The sequence below is a fragment of the Empidonax traillii genome, unplaced genomic scaffold (genome assembly GCF_003031625.1).
Source record: "Empidonax traillii isolate 1590-97213 ecotype Southwest subspecies unplaced genomic scaffold, ASM303162v1 scaffold1321:size163106, whole genome shotgun sequence".
Taxonomy (NCBI): Eukaryota; Metazoa; Chordata; class Aves; order Passeriformes; family Tyrannidae; genus Empidonax; species Empidonax traillii.
This window is the reverse complement of record NW_020956514.1, coordinates 145,960-162,320: the sequence shown is the minus strand read 5'-3', so window position 1 is coordinate 162,320 and position 16,361 is coordinate 145,960.

Genomic DNA, 16,361 nt, shown 5'->3' with positions numbered 1-16,361 from the left:
GTACTTTACTTTGTTCTGTAACACTTTGTTCCTTCTCTTATTTATTTATCTGTTTGTTGGTCAGAACAATGTTCACTTATTGCAGCAAATTATGATTCAAAAGGACTCTCCAGACTGACACTGACTGCTAAATCAAACTTTTGCATCTTCTATTTTTCTTTTGTAGTTCTAGAAACTCCTTAGTACAGTGATAGAAAAATCTTTGTGAAGAAGAAAATTCAGGACCTAGTTCATAAGAATGAAACTTGAGTAGGAAAAAATCAAAGAAACTGACTTCTTTTGCAACAGGTTTCTACTATGCTTTTTTATTATTAGCTTTAGCAGAATTATTCCTCACGTACAGTAATTTAAGGGTAAGCAAAATCACATCCTAAGTCATAAGATATAATTTCAAAGAACAGCCTGATAAAGATATACTCTGGCACACTTAGCTTCATGCAAATTAAGATTTAGAAGCTGAAGTCTCGAATTGCTACAAAGATTGTATATCTTTAATAGAGAAATTAAAATTCATTCTCAAATAATATGTGTCAGTCAGATGAAAATTCAAAACTCTTTTGGCTGTTTTAATTATGTATATTGTTCATATTCAGATTAGTGCTTCAAGGAATTATTTAGATGCTGTTAATTTTAAACTACTAAATTTAAGTGGAAAACTGAAGGTTCTTTGCCATGTAATAATCTCATAGCTATTGTATCTACACTGCGTAAGAAGAAATTCTGTGGTTTAGTGAAAACCTGCATTCAGTGGAGTGGGAAAAAAAGAGTATTAGACCAGAAAAAGTAGCTTCTAAAGGAATTGTGCCATCAATACAGAAGGTATAAATATTATGTATTGAAGAGTATTTGGATTCCCTCATACATGTATATATGCTAAAATATATTAAAAAATATAATGTGAATGAATACATATAAAACTAGCGTTTAAAAATAAACTGTAGGTGTTTATTATGCAATGCTTAAAATACATTGCATCCAAATAGCTGAAACATGCTACTTTTCTACATATCAAAATGATAGTTGTCCCTATCAGACTTACAAAGGGTAATGACTGTTTCTAATGTTTGATGCAGACACATTAACCATCCAAAAATTTCTCCAAATTCTTCTAGTGACCTTGGAGTAAGTCAAAGCATCCTAATCCTGTCTGCCCCCCTCTATGCTGTAATTCCAATTCACCTAGTTTCCTAATGCTTAAATATTTTTTACAAAATGTTACCCTATCTAGACTTTGAGAGAAAAATAAATAATAAAAAAAATAAATCAAGCTCAAGACATTTTGAGATTCTTTTTCTTGAAAAGCTAGCTTCTCCAAGTGAATCAGATTCTGACTATTATACATATCTCAAACATTTACTGGATATTTGTGCATTGCATTACGTCTTATGCTGAGCTACTTCCTCAGATCCTGAGTTCATCTTAATCTTAATATGACTGTTCTCAGATACAAGCTTTCTGCTATTAAAGATTTCCCTCCAACAAAAGCAAAGCATATTTGCTTTTCTGCTTGCTTCCTCTCCAACTGCTCTCTTGATCCTATGATCTTTTTCTGATCCAAATAAGGGGGGAATAGTGTTCTGTTGAGTTGCTGAGATGAATTTACTCTCCTTTTGGTCAGTTCTGCAACAGTCAAAGAAGTGTCAGAGTTGACATATAAGAGGTGGAAGAATGTTGCAGAATTTCATGAAATGCACAAGAGAACCCTGTGAACACTAAAACCTCTGGTTTTGGCACCAGGAAGCTACTAAATGGACTCCTCTGTATTGTTTGACCATGACTCTTTTTTCTAGGCATAACATAAATAAACATTTGTGGTGTGGTTCAGGCTTCTTGTTTGTTCTACCTGTGAGTTTAAAAGTCTCTCATAAATACACCTTTGATTTTATCAGACAGAAGAAAACCACCCACCAACAAATTCAGCCTTTCTATCTGAAGATATTTATATTGTCATCTCTCTGATGTTCATTATCACTGTCATTCTCCTGAGAGGTTAGTGTCTTCACGAACTCCTTTGGACTCATTTAACACAGAAAGAAACACCTCCAGTATATTGGAGCATAATATACTTCAAATTATGAGGTCTATGTAAAAAAAACAAACCCCCCCCAAAAAACCCCAAACAAACAAGCAAAAAAACCCCACCAAAACAAACACACACACACACAAAAAAACCCACCACCACCAAAACCCCCAAAAAACCCCAAAACACACACACACACAAACCCAACAAAAAACCAACACAAAACCACAAAAAACCCCCAAACAACCTAATAACAATCAACAAAACAAAACTAATTTTCATTGTTTTTCGGAGTTCTGACTACCATTTTTCTCTGGCCGTCTTTTTCAGAGTGAGACTTAAAACAGAAATGTTGAGGGAGTAAGCTGCAGTGAAGGAGAAAGAGGAGTAGTTTAGGGGACATATGTAATCACAAGAGAAAGAAAACCTCTCACAGGAGTATTGTGATTTGGCAAAAAGAAGTTTGGAGGAAATGTATTAACATTTTATATTTTCCTTTATGTTAGCATTGTATGTTAGTATATTCCACATGCATTTGATCACAACTGTTCAGTTCTTCACCAAAATCTGTGAAACGACCAAGAGGAAAGGAAACTGGCTTGTAGGCATTCAAGTGTTGCATGACAGCATGCATACCAGTGGGTGCTTCAGAAAGTCAGAATTCAGGTTTTGACTTTCATAGAGAGCTCCTCCCTTACAAGATGATGCCATTCACTTTATACTGCAAATGCTCACACATTACTGGGGAAAAGAAGAACTGTGAAAAATGTGTGAAATAAATAATTAGCATCTAAATAAGGAACAGTTCATAGGGTATAACATCTACAGAAATAAGGTGCAAAACACTTTTTCAAAGGGTTAAAGGAAATAATGATCACTGCTTTTCAAAGAAAACTGCTGGCTATTTTTCCTCTACTACTAAGAATTTTACTGACAAAGGATAATTAAAGAAAAAAGACTCTCAAGTTTTTATCTGAAAAGAAAAACAAAACAAAACAAAACAAAAAAACCCACAAAATTTCATTCTTTCCCCTTAAAACCCCTAAGAACTTAAATGAAATGCACTTACTCTCCTTCAGAATTTGCATGGAGGAAAATGAGATCAGTTTCCCTGCTATAAATGTTAGGAAGGCAGAAGTTGAGTTGGTTAAATCAGGTGGTTTATTGTCTTGTTTTAGAAAGCATTTTAGGGAAGATGAGCAGCAATACAAAATTACTTTTCTATCTCAATCTGAAAAATATGTGTTCCATAGCCTCCAACAGCTGATCTAGCTTCCTTAGAGAAATTATATGGCCTTCCTTTATGACTGTGAATACCATAATAAATGTCTCACATTTAATGAGAAAAGGGATAAAGCTTCAGGAAAGCTTCAAACACCATTGTGTCTTCATACCTTGTTATTTAAAAAAAGCAATATATGTCCTTTACCTATTAAGTGAACCTTACCAGAGGTTTTCTGGGGAAAGAATAATCAAGCATGGGATATGGATGACCAAAAGAGTCTCCCAGTCTTGGGTAGGATGACATTACCAGCTGGAAAAGAGCTAAAACAATTCTGACACTTCAATCGAGAAGAGATGTTAAAGAACTACAATTTTTTGCTATATTTACAATTTATGTAAAATATATTGAAACATTCTTAATAGAATTTCACTGAAAGATGCAGTATGGGAGTGGAACATGAGAGATTTCTTTATAAAATGAAGATAATATTATTTTAATATGAAAAACAACAGAAGGAATTTAAGAACATTCTTACAGATATTTCCTAACTGCATAAAACCACTTAACAAATATGTGAAATTTTCTAATTCTTCCTAGTATTTTATGTTTTGCATTAGCAGTGGTACTACAGAACATCTAGTCCTGAGTATATTTTAAATAAAAGTCTTAAAACCTTGCATTTGAAACAACAATTATTACAGCAATATAATCTTTCATGTGAAATCAGTTAATGCCATCATTGTGTAATTGAGCCCAAAACATTAATGTGAAAGCAGATTGGCAGCATTTTTGCATAATATGAGTCTGCTAAAAACATCACTCCGGATGGGGGAGAGGTCGGTGAGGAGGGGGTTAGGCAGATCAAAGACTCATAAATCAAAGTAGGAGGATTTGAAACCCCTTTAAAAAAAAAAAAAAAAAGTCTTCTGATTTCCAAGTACAGAACATTAGATTAGGTTGTGATCTTTTCTTTGCTTAGTTTAATCAATTGACACATCAGTTTTGCTGAAAAAGACTAGAAATGTTCCACCATGTACTGATTTGTTATCCTAAATCAACACCTCACTAAATTAATTAAAAGTACAATAACAGTGCTTGGATAAGGTAGTATAAACATATTATTATTATTGTGTAACTAATATTTTTCTCACATGAAACAGTGTTGAAGTAAAATGTTATAATTAGAAAGTTGCTCACCTGGTGATGATGATTAATTTTAATTAGTTAATTTTGTACTTATAAAATTCTTTTTTTACAGAAGAGATTTCAAATGTTCTAATTCATAGTTCCTGAGCCATTTTCTATATGTCTCTTAGTGAGATAATAGTATGTATGCCTTGTATAGTCAAAAATCTACATGACATGTTTTTTGAGGTATTCCATCTTTGTGAGATTGAGACTTTTAATGATGTGCTGAAATGTGAACTAGATATGCTTCAAGAGAGAGATGATCAGAGCTCTCTCTATCAGATAGGGGTGATATACCTATGTTGTGGAAATGTTATGACATATATTAGTAACTGTGAAAAATAATTTCCTATATTCTTGAACTCTTTTAAAATGTGTCTTGCTAAAACACAATATGCAGGTAAAATGAGAGTCAGGAGTTCAGTTTTATATAAGTTCTTGGCAATATCATAATAACTAACATTTAAGCAGCTTTTTTTTTTTCATGTTGTAAAAATATCATTGTTACTTGCTGAATATTTGGCTTTTTATTTAAGTACACTCAAGAAGATTTAACAGAAATATTCTGATATTTGCATTTTCAAAAAATCAGATCATATCTTGCAGAGACAGGAGAAATATAGAACCTCTTACTAAAAGGCAGAAATATTTAGTCATTAGAATGTGTTGTAAACCATTATGTCTTGAAGCTCTCCTGAGCGGCCTAGGGGTGATGTTTCAGGAAGTGCAACTGCAAAGAACAAAAATGGACCAGGTTTGTATTACTCCTGCCATTCTTTGGAAGTCTTCTGGTTAAGATAATAGCAACCTGTAACCAAATATATTAGAATCAAGTAATAGATGTGGTGTGGTATTAAGATATAGATCTGATTCTCAAAGAAATTATGAAATATTAGCAGTAACATTTTCACTGAAATACAGTAATAATAGGCAGAGAAGAGATATGGGTCAACTTCAGCCATAGTAATTCTAGCCAGAGATACAGGTAATCTTCAGTCTTAGTTTTCTGAGGGTAAAAAAATTGCTATACTGTTTCTGATTGTTTGTATGAATCAGGAACGAACCACAGACTTCAGACTTCTATTGTCTTTTCCTTATACTTGTTGTTCTCTGTTATAGTCAAAAGACCAGATATATTTTTAAAATATATTAGAAATTTATTAAAAGCTAATAAGCAAAACAGCGCGCTGGGAGACCAGGGGAAACTCCTGTTCCACCAACGGTCTGCGCGCCAAAAAACGTGCACTGGTCTTTTACATGTGCCATTATCCCCTCCCCTGTAGGTGGCGCTTAGATGACAGTGGCAGGTCCCAGATGAGGGTGGGAAGGCGACAGACTTCTCTCCCCCCCTGTTCCTCTGGATGACTTTCCCCCACCCACATTTTACAGGCACACCCAAACTTACATTCAGAACTTGTTCAACACAAGAAGATAGTAATACAACATTGTGGCTTGACACCTGTAATTCAAACTAATCACTAACATTATAAATTTAATTTGATTAGCAAATTATTCACCTTTGCTTTTATTAACTATTACATTCTCCTTATCCACCTGGGATAGATGCCACTAAAGTGAATTAATGGTGCTTCTCTTCAGAGGTAAACCAGGATATAACAGTAGAATCTACTACAGCTTTTTAAACTCAGTCCCCCTCATGCCCAGAACACAGATTAACTAGTGACTATCTCTGCTGAAGAAGAGAGTTAAAAAGCCACCGTCCACTGTTTTTCTTTTTAAAACTCTGTGACTGTCTTCTTTTGAAAAACAAATGAAGGAATGGTAGAATTTCAGAATGAATAAACAAGTTGATTTTTACCTTGTACACACTGGTTTCTTGGAAACTATTTTAGTAGCAGATTTTATTTATTCATATGTTTTTATATTTGCATGTTCTACTTCCTTGATTGTAAATGATAAATCCACTGTAGCAGAGATGAAACACTCAGAAGTCATAAAGTAAATGGTCCTGATTAACTCAAATTGGATGATGCTGAAATTACATAAAAGTTGTCTTGTGACTTAGGGCTCTACTTTCTTTAACATCAGCAGTGGCACCAGAAGGGACAAGGGGTGAAAAACATTCAGTTAGGCTTTGAATGACTCTTTCATGCTTATTAGAACTGAACTGAACCTACTTGGGGTCAATCCACTGGAAGAAATAAAGCTGAAACCAATGATAGAAGGAAACATCAGCCATTTTTGCAAGTAATAAAACAATATTTTATTGCTACATTATTTTATTACTTTTTCCTGTAATAACACTGCACAAAAATCAATAAAAAACATTGCTCAGCTTTCACTGCTTTTGAAACAAGAACGAATTATATTCAACCTGCGTGGATTGATGTTAATTCATTTCACAGAATTTGGTTGTTAGGTAAAAACTAGACTGCTCCCCTCTCATGTCTGACATTTTCCTTTTAAACATGAATTGTTTTTTCCTTAATATCTTATGTAAGATAATTGTGCACTAAATGGCTTAGAAATGCAAAAATAGTTGACAGTGATCAGGAGGAGTTATTTTCAATGGGCTTAAACAGACATTATCTGCACACATGATTGTTGATTACTATTGCTTTTACTTACATTAATTAAATTAATGGATGTAATCACAGAAATATTTTGTTTTCATTGAAATAGACAAAGCTGACAAATAACTACAAAGCTGAAATTTAACGGTTCAGATTCTTGTAAACTCTGTGGGTTGTTTGGCTTTTTTTTTACAAAAAGCTTTGAGAAAGATTTCCCATGTTCTTCCTGTTACAGTTCTTTAATATTACTCTCAAATCCAATTTTGTGCACCTTCAATAAAGCTTACTGGCATGCATTTTAATAGTGTTGAGGCATTCTGGAGAAATAGATGGGCTTTGCTTATTTTGTAAAATGCTGTACTTGATGCTGAAAGAACTAATATCCTTCTGTAATGACATATCGTCAAGTAGGTTTGTCACTCTGGAACTACAAAAATATGAATTCAGGACGCAGGTACACTGTGGATTGTTTGCCTCCTAGCTAAAAAACATCTTTTCAGATTGCAAGCATGTTTTATATCTGCAAAAATGCTGTGTCCTGAACCAAATGTAGAAAACTACAACACTTTATGTAAGCAATTTCATATTAGATATTTGATGTTGTTCTGAAAGTTCTTAAGAGTAGAGGGAAGGCCTATGCTATTGGTCAGAACATGCCAATGAAAATGTCAGAATAAAATGACAACAATAAGGCATAGCCTTACTTGAGGGTTTCTTAATGTGCTATTAGAAAGGAATAAATAAAGCAAAATTGCTAAATCTACTTTTAAGAATACTTGCAATTTATTATTCAATCATATTTTTACCCTATGAACTGGAATTTTAGGAAATAGAATTTGCTTTTATGTCTCTGCTGATAGCAAGGCTTCCTTTTTTGTTTTATATTTTAAGGTTTGGGGTACTTTTTTAAAATCCTGCTATATGGTGGCAAAGAACTCTAAAGTTTTATTTATATTAAAAGAAGATTCTATTTTTCAGGAAAGAATAATCTGGTAGACCCTTATTTACATGAAACAAAGAAACAAACAAGTTTTCCTTACATTTCAAGTAAACTCTGATTTTTTAAAATTTTAAAGCTACAAGGAAATCTTGGACCAGTCACATTTGCAAATTTTTTTTAAGAAATGGTTCCTTACACATTACAATACAGGAAAATTTGAACTTTGGAGAAAAAAATCTGATTAATTTCATCACATACTAATGGACATCAAAACCAATATTGTAGTTAACATAATTAAAGGCAAATTAAAATTTTAAAGGCAACTCAGGAAATGGTGTTATTGAAGTTGTACTTATTTCTTTATGTGTGTGTTATGGTTGAGTTTTAATCATATGTTTTGTTCAGGTTTTTTCTTTACTGAAAGAAAGCTGGCCCATTGTCCCTGTCCAATGGGTGGCCACACATTTCATTTGCTTTATTCTGATTAGGGGGGACTATCAAGTATTATACTTTGTTTGGGTTTTTTGTTTGTTTTATTTTGTTTTTTATTTATTTTGTTTTGTTTGGGGTTTTAGGTTTGTTGTTGTTGTTTTGGGTTTTTTCCCCCAGAATGCCTATTGTGCTCAGCACTATAGAAGATGAGTGCTTGGCAACTAATTTAGTCATAAAAATCCTTATGGCCTAAAAGGTTTATTTGTATATCTTTTACAAATAAGAGATGAAGAATAACTACTAAAGGATGAAAACACCTTCTAGATGAGATATGTAGTTGTGAATTCTTGGTCTTAAAGACTGATGGCTTTGCCAGGATGTTGGAGCTCAAAAGTTTTTATTACCAATATTTATTTTATTTAAAGATTCCCTAGTAGAAGTAGAAATAGGAAACTGCTACCTGGGAAATGCTAAGGTTTTTTTGGAGCATTTTCAATACCAGTGACAATCTCTGTATGAAATGAGGCAAATCTCTACACAAAATAGTCATTATACAGTAGCCTCAAAATATTCCCAAAACAAGTCTACCTGGTGTGTAACTGCGAAAATAGAGGAAGATGAACTAAGATAGGGGAGAGAAGGGTTAGCCTAATACTTGGAATATAGGCAAATTTGCAATAAGGAAGAATTTTTTTTTCTCTCTCAACAGCACACTATTATGAAGAAGGCCAGACTGAGCCCTTAGCTACAAAGGACCAGTTTTTTTACAAGAATTGTTTTTGATATGATATACTTAAAGGTCACAAGACAACCTTCATGATTTTCTTTTTTTTTCCTTCTTCCAACCTCATTTATACCAAGGCTGTTCAAGTCACTTTTGTTTTGAGGTGGTGATGCAGGAAGGTTTATATATCTTTGGTGTAATTGTGCGTAGTAGTTGTCTAAAATTTCTCTTTGGGGAGTGTCATTTAAAAAGGTTACTGTGACATTTCCAAATGTGTGTCTTGTTAATAGGAATGAAACCTGTTTGTTTCCCTTTTCATGCATGTATGTTATGCACATGTATATATATGTTTATATAGAACACACATACGTACCTGTCCTTATATATGGAATATCTAGATTAGAAATAATATTTTCTTTAGATTCTATTTTGCCCCAAATGAATGGATAAAGAGTAGCAAACAAACAATACTTCTCAAACATGAGTAATTTGGAGGAGAGACAGATGGACAACAGTTTCCCTTCCAGTAATAGTTTTCATCAAGCTTGGAGTTATGAACAAATTTTACCAACTTCTGTTGCTAAATAAATTGATGCTTATGGCAGCTAAATTAACTATATATCATTGACTGTGTGGGCTTTTATACAGAGTGAAATATTTTAAATGGAAATTTAAATTTAGTCACATTAAATCTAGTGCTTGTTAGCTGTTATGCCAGCAGTCTTGAAAATGTACCCATTACATTTTCTTTGAAAAAATTTGTATTTTGACCCTACTTATACTGTAATAAAGGAAAGGTAAGTTTAGCTCAGTACAGGTGAAATGGAGTTTTACTATCAATAGCATCTAGCATGTTGTCGATCTACTTCTCTTCTGCTTCTGTTAGAACATTTTCTGGAAAATTATTCCATCGTGATTCAGCAGTAGTTGCAGATATACAGAAAGAATGTAAAGGATTGTTGATCCATTTGAATTGAGAATTATATGGTGGGATTTGTTTTTGATGGGAGGGGGAATGTCATAAAAATGAGAACATATTAATCATTATACCAGTAGGTTTATTGAGCCTGTCTTTGATGATGGCATCTGTGAGTGGTTAGGAAGAGTGTAAGCATAAAGTAACATGTAGTGATACTTAAAAATAGAAGTTACTTCTGTGATCACTATCAATAAAAAATTTCAGGGCTTCTTATGATTATAACTTATGTGGATGAGCTTTTGAAACATTTCTTTCAACAATTTTGTAATCCATTTAAGCAATTAACATCTACAAAATCTTGCAGCAAGTAACTCCACAACCTTAAGTGTCTTTTGTATCTGAAAAATAACTTTTTTTCTTTATTTTGAACCTAGTATTTGTTGCTTTTGCTAGAAGATTCCTGTTTCTATTATTGAAAAGCACAGTGAACAGTAGATCCTCCATCTCATCCATGTTTTCATAGATATCTGTCTACCTCTTATCAGCTGGAGAATCCAAACCTGCCTTATTTTTCCTTATAAAGAAACCATTTTCTAACTTTGATCATCCCTTATCCTCTTTATCTTTGCTGGATGGAGAATATCTTGTCTGGGGGAGAATATGCTAATGACAGCAATAAACGTTCTATATAAGAACACAGTTAGTAGCATAGGATTTTTTTTATTCTTTCTAATAATTCTTAATATATTATTTCCTTTATTTGCTTAATACTGAGGTAATGTTTTCACAAAATTAGCTATTATAAGTATGAGATCTCATTTGTGCTGCATCACTCCGTCTCTTCACATTCTTTTGAATGGCCTTTTTATTAACTGGTCCTAATAGCAAACTCAAATAAGCTGTCTTATCCCATTATTCATCTCCTTTTCCAGATCAGAAGACCAGATCATGAAGAATTCTACTTCTGTCCTTCCTCTACTAGGATACTGAATATTTACTCTATTTGATTTTCTGTATTTTGTTGAGGAGAAGACTTTTCAGTTTAATTTCTTTAGGAGTGTTGATGACAGACCTTGTCAGACATCTTTTGGAAAGCTAAACAGACTATGAAATCTGAAATTCCCTCCTCTATATGTAAAAACTGTGACTGCTTTGATACGAGACATGTAAATGTAAGTGGTCAGATCTTCTGACTGTCTTTGTGAGCAAGAAGATTACCACACTATGCAGAAACCAGCCAAAATTACAAAAATTCAGTACTTCTGTACTTGTTTACTATTATGAAATTCATGTGGGGAGTTACATAATGGAGGTGTGCATTGTGATGGAGATACTCTTTATGCACCTATAAAAAATACAACAACTTTCCACTGTAAATTTCTTTGTCAACAGTGTTATGACCTCCAAAACTTTTCAGGCATTACTGATTAATTGATTTCTTGTATTTGCTGCACTTTCTGTGAATGTAGAGCTGCAAGTCATGTTACTTTGTCCTCCTATAACCTGTTTGGAACATAAAAGGTGTTTCTAAATTTAACTCCTTAATTTCTTCTGTTCTTGTAATGAATATAATAAATTCAAATTTGTTCTGCTTCCCTCAAAAAGTTTTGCCCAAATTTTCCACACGCAGTATCTAAACATGGATGCAAATGTATTTAGAAAATGCTTTCCTTCCAATGCTTAATCAACAGTCAAAATATTGTTTTGCAAATGTTAATGCAAATGTACAGAATTATTTTTCTATGTATAAGTTCAAAATATAAATGATCTCTGTTTTGTAGTAAAGAATCAAAGATGAAATATTTCATATTTCTTTTCAAATAAATTTTTAATTTTCATTGTTCACAAAGGTTGACATCAATTTAAAGACAATGAATTTTCTCTAAAGTTAAATGTTTTATTTTAATTTTTTTTAAAAAAGAGAAATTCTCATTCAGAAAAAGTGTTGGTTTAAAAACCGTCATTTTGGTTTCATGATTGATTATATTCCTTTAAAATGAAAACAACAATAGCTGTGAAGAAGAAAAAAACAAAAGCATTTAAAAAAAACCTGTCCAGCTTATTGTATTTATGAATTCTGATGTTGTTATTTCTAGATTTTACATCTTCTGTCATGTAGAAATGACTTTTCAGCCAGTTTAATCGTATTAGTATAGAGTTTAAATAAGCCTGTGAAAAACTGGAGAGACAATAGAGAAGCCTAGGATATTTTGTTGCAAAAAAAATTGGTTTTCATGTCTCCTTATATTTGCTATTACCTTCTTATGTTTACTATTTACATGATGGTTTTGGACATAATAGATAACACTGTTATGAATAAGTGAAATTGTTTTAGCATCTTGCATATCTTGCTGGGAACAGATTACTGCTGGATGATTTCTGTGCTGTTCAAGTAATAGTGTTTGAAGGCATCAGGTAACTTGTCAGATCTCTAGTTCACTTATTTAACAAAAGTAAGGAAACCTAAACTCTATTATTTATATTCTTATATCAGATTTATTTTACTAACTAGGTTCCTAAAAGATGAATTGATTTTTCTTTTCAGTATTTAATGGTGTATCAAAAGAGAATATTTACTTTTTCCCAAATGTTGGATAAACCTATAAGAGCACTATAAAAAGTTTTATTTCTGATGAATAAGGGCTAACCAGTCTGAAGCAACTTGGAGCAATGACTGGATTTTATTTTCTCCATCATTCATGATGGTCTTTGTGGGTCCCTTCCAACTCAGAATATTCTGTGATTCTGTGATTAACGTAACAAACAGCTCTGTAGCCAATAGCAAGTGTTTTTGTAGTTAACCCAGTAGAAGCAAATGATAAGAACAGGTTTGAAGGAGAATAATGTAGCAAATTTTGTTCTCTTTCTTTCAACTTTGTGTGATAGGTAGCATAAGAAGAATTTAAAAAAATCATTTTAGGAACCTCTGATTCAAAGGCAACAGAATCACACTGGAAAATGAGTGAGAGGAATGAGGTGCAAACTCCTGACAGACAGTAATGTAATTGATAAATAGTTTGGCCTGGGAATTTTATTACCTATGATTGAAGGAGAAATTGTGAAAATAGGATATCTTTTAAGAGTGAATAAGTCAAAAACATCTATATATACAGAGCTGGTAGCTGGTGAATACTGACCTGACCATGTGCAACATGAGGATTTTGTTGGTTTAGGGGCTTGTTTTATTCTCTGGGTTTTTTTACTCTGCTTAGACAGTTCCTACTATCAACCTTTTCCTCAAAGGCCTTATGAAATACTACTAATAATACTACTACAATATATTGTTGTTTTTAACATAGGATCTTGTACACATCTGCCTCCATAAAATCCGTTTAAAAAAAAAACATAATTTTTTTTATTGCAACAAACTCTAAGAACGCACTGTCTTGTGGGGGTCCAGTGGCTGAAATAGTTTTGATATGCTTCTGAAGTTTTAAATATTCAGAAGATCTGTCTTGTAAGTAATTTGTAGGTTCCACCTGAAATGCAATATTAATGTATTTTCTTTGTTTTCTGTGGTCCTGTGACATTTTTGTCATAAGAACATACAGAAAATTAATTCAGACTAAACAGTATCAGGATCTTATTTACTATTTGTTGTTATGCTTTGTAAATTTTCATGCAACTTCATGTGTCTAGGCTTAGGAGGTGCTACTTGGGAAGCAAGTATCCTGTTTTACATTTTCTCCACTTTGAATTGTCGAGGAGTTTCACCTTCAAATTCCTCACAATTCTAAGGTTGTAAGAAGACATTGTGATAGTGCCCTTGATTGCTTTCCTCTCCCTTCCCATGACATATGATACTCACAGCATTTATCTTTTCCTATATGGTCTTACATTTGACTAAGCTGTTATGACTCATCCACGGTGAACAAGGTCTTGAACATTGTGGACTATTCTGTTACTGCATGTAATATTAAGGACCAGACTCAGTTACTTAAGTGATACAGGTCCCAGAATAAATCAGATATGACAATGAATTATGACTTCCACAATGTTTTTGTAATGATTTGTCTGCACAGGTGACTGCATGTTCCTGTGCACACTTTCACTATGTTGAAATAGTGTACAGTAAAATGATCTATCTATTTGTACAGAGAAATTCTACATGCAGAGTAGCATCTACAGTGCTGAAATGAAATTTGGGGTTTAGCTTTTCCTAAAATGCACTGGAGAATAAATCCCCAAGGATATAGCAACAAGAAAATTTCATTTATACTGTTTATATAATAATGTTTATAATGTTTATATACTGTTATGTACTTTCACGGTGTGATTCAGATTCTGCTGAACAGTTATAAAAAAAACTTCCATAAACATAGTGATAGACAAATATTTCCATATAGTATTATTTGGAAATCAGTACTGTGTAATGCAAATCAAAATAATAGACTCTTATTTGACATTTGCTGATAAATATGAAGAATGAGCGAGCTATGTGCATTTGTTTTTTCTTTCTGGGAACAAACCAGAGATTTTTACTGAGTTATATCTGAAAGTGTTGTCTTGACCTATTTAACCAAAATTTTGGTTTCAGCAAAGAGGTAAAAAACCAGCTGCTTTACAGCCTATTTTATTTTCTGTCCTACTACATACTCGGTTAAATACACAGGGTGTCAATGTTGCTGTAGATAGAAAATAGTTTTGAAAGAATGTCTTTTGTCTATTTATGTATTTGATGGATGAATATTCTTTGTTTGTTCCTATTACATGCTGTTAAAGGACTAAGGAGATTTGGAAGTAAAAAAGATTAGACCGCATTCACTACATAATTATAAAGAAGATCAGCAGTTTGTATCACTTTTAAGACTGCTATAAAGCTTTGTCATGCTGATTATGTGAGGTGCTTCTTAATATTTTCAGAATAATTTTCTATTAAGAAATATAAAAAATCCTTAGTTAATGAAAATATTATTGAGTGAAATGAAGAAAAATCCATAATATTCACAGTTTCTTAATAGATCAAATAGTTTAACTTGATATCAAGTCAATAAAAATTTGATCTCCATTGAACCAAAATAGCTTGCATAATGGTACTGTATTCAGCTTTCAACTTCATTGGGTTTAATCAGTCCACTAAGGAGACTGAAATATCCAACCAAATGAAAATGCAGCATTCCACTTTTCAGAGAACTAATGTATTTACATTATATCTTGTTCTTAAGCCCGTAAATGAAGAGAAACAGAGGAGGGATTTTCCTTCAGATGTGTTTCTCCCACAGTAACTAAGTAAATACAGACCTTTTGACATCCTGGTTTTCCTCTGAAATTATTTAATCTCAGCACTGTTTCAAAATTGCAGTGTTTATTTAGTATAAAATTTATGTAACCAAAAGATTGAAAGAAAAAACAGAAAAGAGACATTTTAAAATATATTCAGATACCTCCTTTGCTTTGCGATAACTAAAGTATAATTTTGGTTACAGTTCACTGGTTGGTCAAGTTTCTTCTTACTAGACTTTTCCAAGATATCCTAAAACTCAGTAGATTGAGTGGGGGCTGTGATAGTTTTCCTGACAGTTTCCCAGTCTTCAGACTGAGAGCTTTAAAGGAGATTATGTTATCCTCAGGTGGTTACAATACAACAGTGGTTTGTCATCAAATGATTTGTCTTTGGAAAAATGGAGCTTAAAAATTATTGTTTAAACATACTTTTACACCTGATCCCTGGCATTTACAGACCATCTCAGAGTATGCAATTATGATTCAAAATGGAGAACTACAGAATAAATAAACTGAGATTTTGAAACTAATTTTATGTGTTTGGATAGATTAGAGGTACAGGCTTTTAAAATAAGGCAATTCAAATTGAGACAAAATGGTGATTCATCTTTCTAGGCCAGAATATGATTAGTTGAGTGCAAAAATAAAATTAAAAAGAATTCTCCTAAAGTGTAGGAAGCAGCACTTTTGAGCAAACAAGTCTATGACTTGATCCTCTCCCAGTGAGCATAAGCACTTCAGACTGTGTTGTGTGTATAGTGAATACTGCAGCGCACAAGTACTAGCAGTTGACTTTGCTGTCATTGGAGAAATTCCATGTTCTCTTCAAGCCTGAAATTCATGGCCAGAACAGGCAGGCAAGCAGCAACATAGTTGTAAAAACTGGTTTATTTTTTAAAAATAAATACAAAAATATAAATATAAAACATTGGCAGATAGAATTTGATGAAATGAAGTTGCACAAACTTTTTTTTTTTTTTTAAACCAGCTGCATATTACACTTATTAACACCACATGTACATTTTGTTTTATTTTAATGTACAGAACAGGACATATTGGATTTTTTTCTTCTTTGCCATCTTAAAAGCTTGCAGGGATAAGACATGTACCTAACAGAAGCGGCTTGTACATGAGGTTGCTTAAGGGATTATCACCC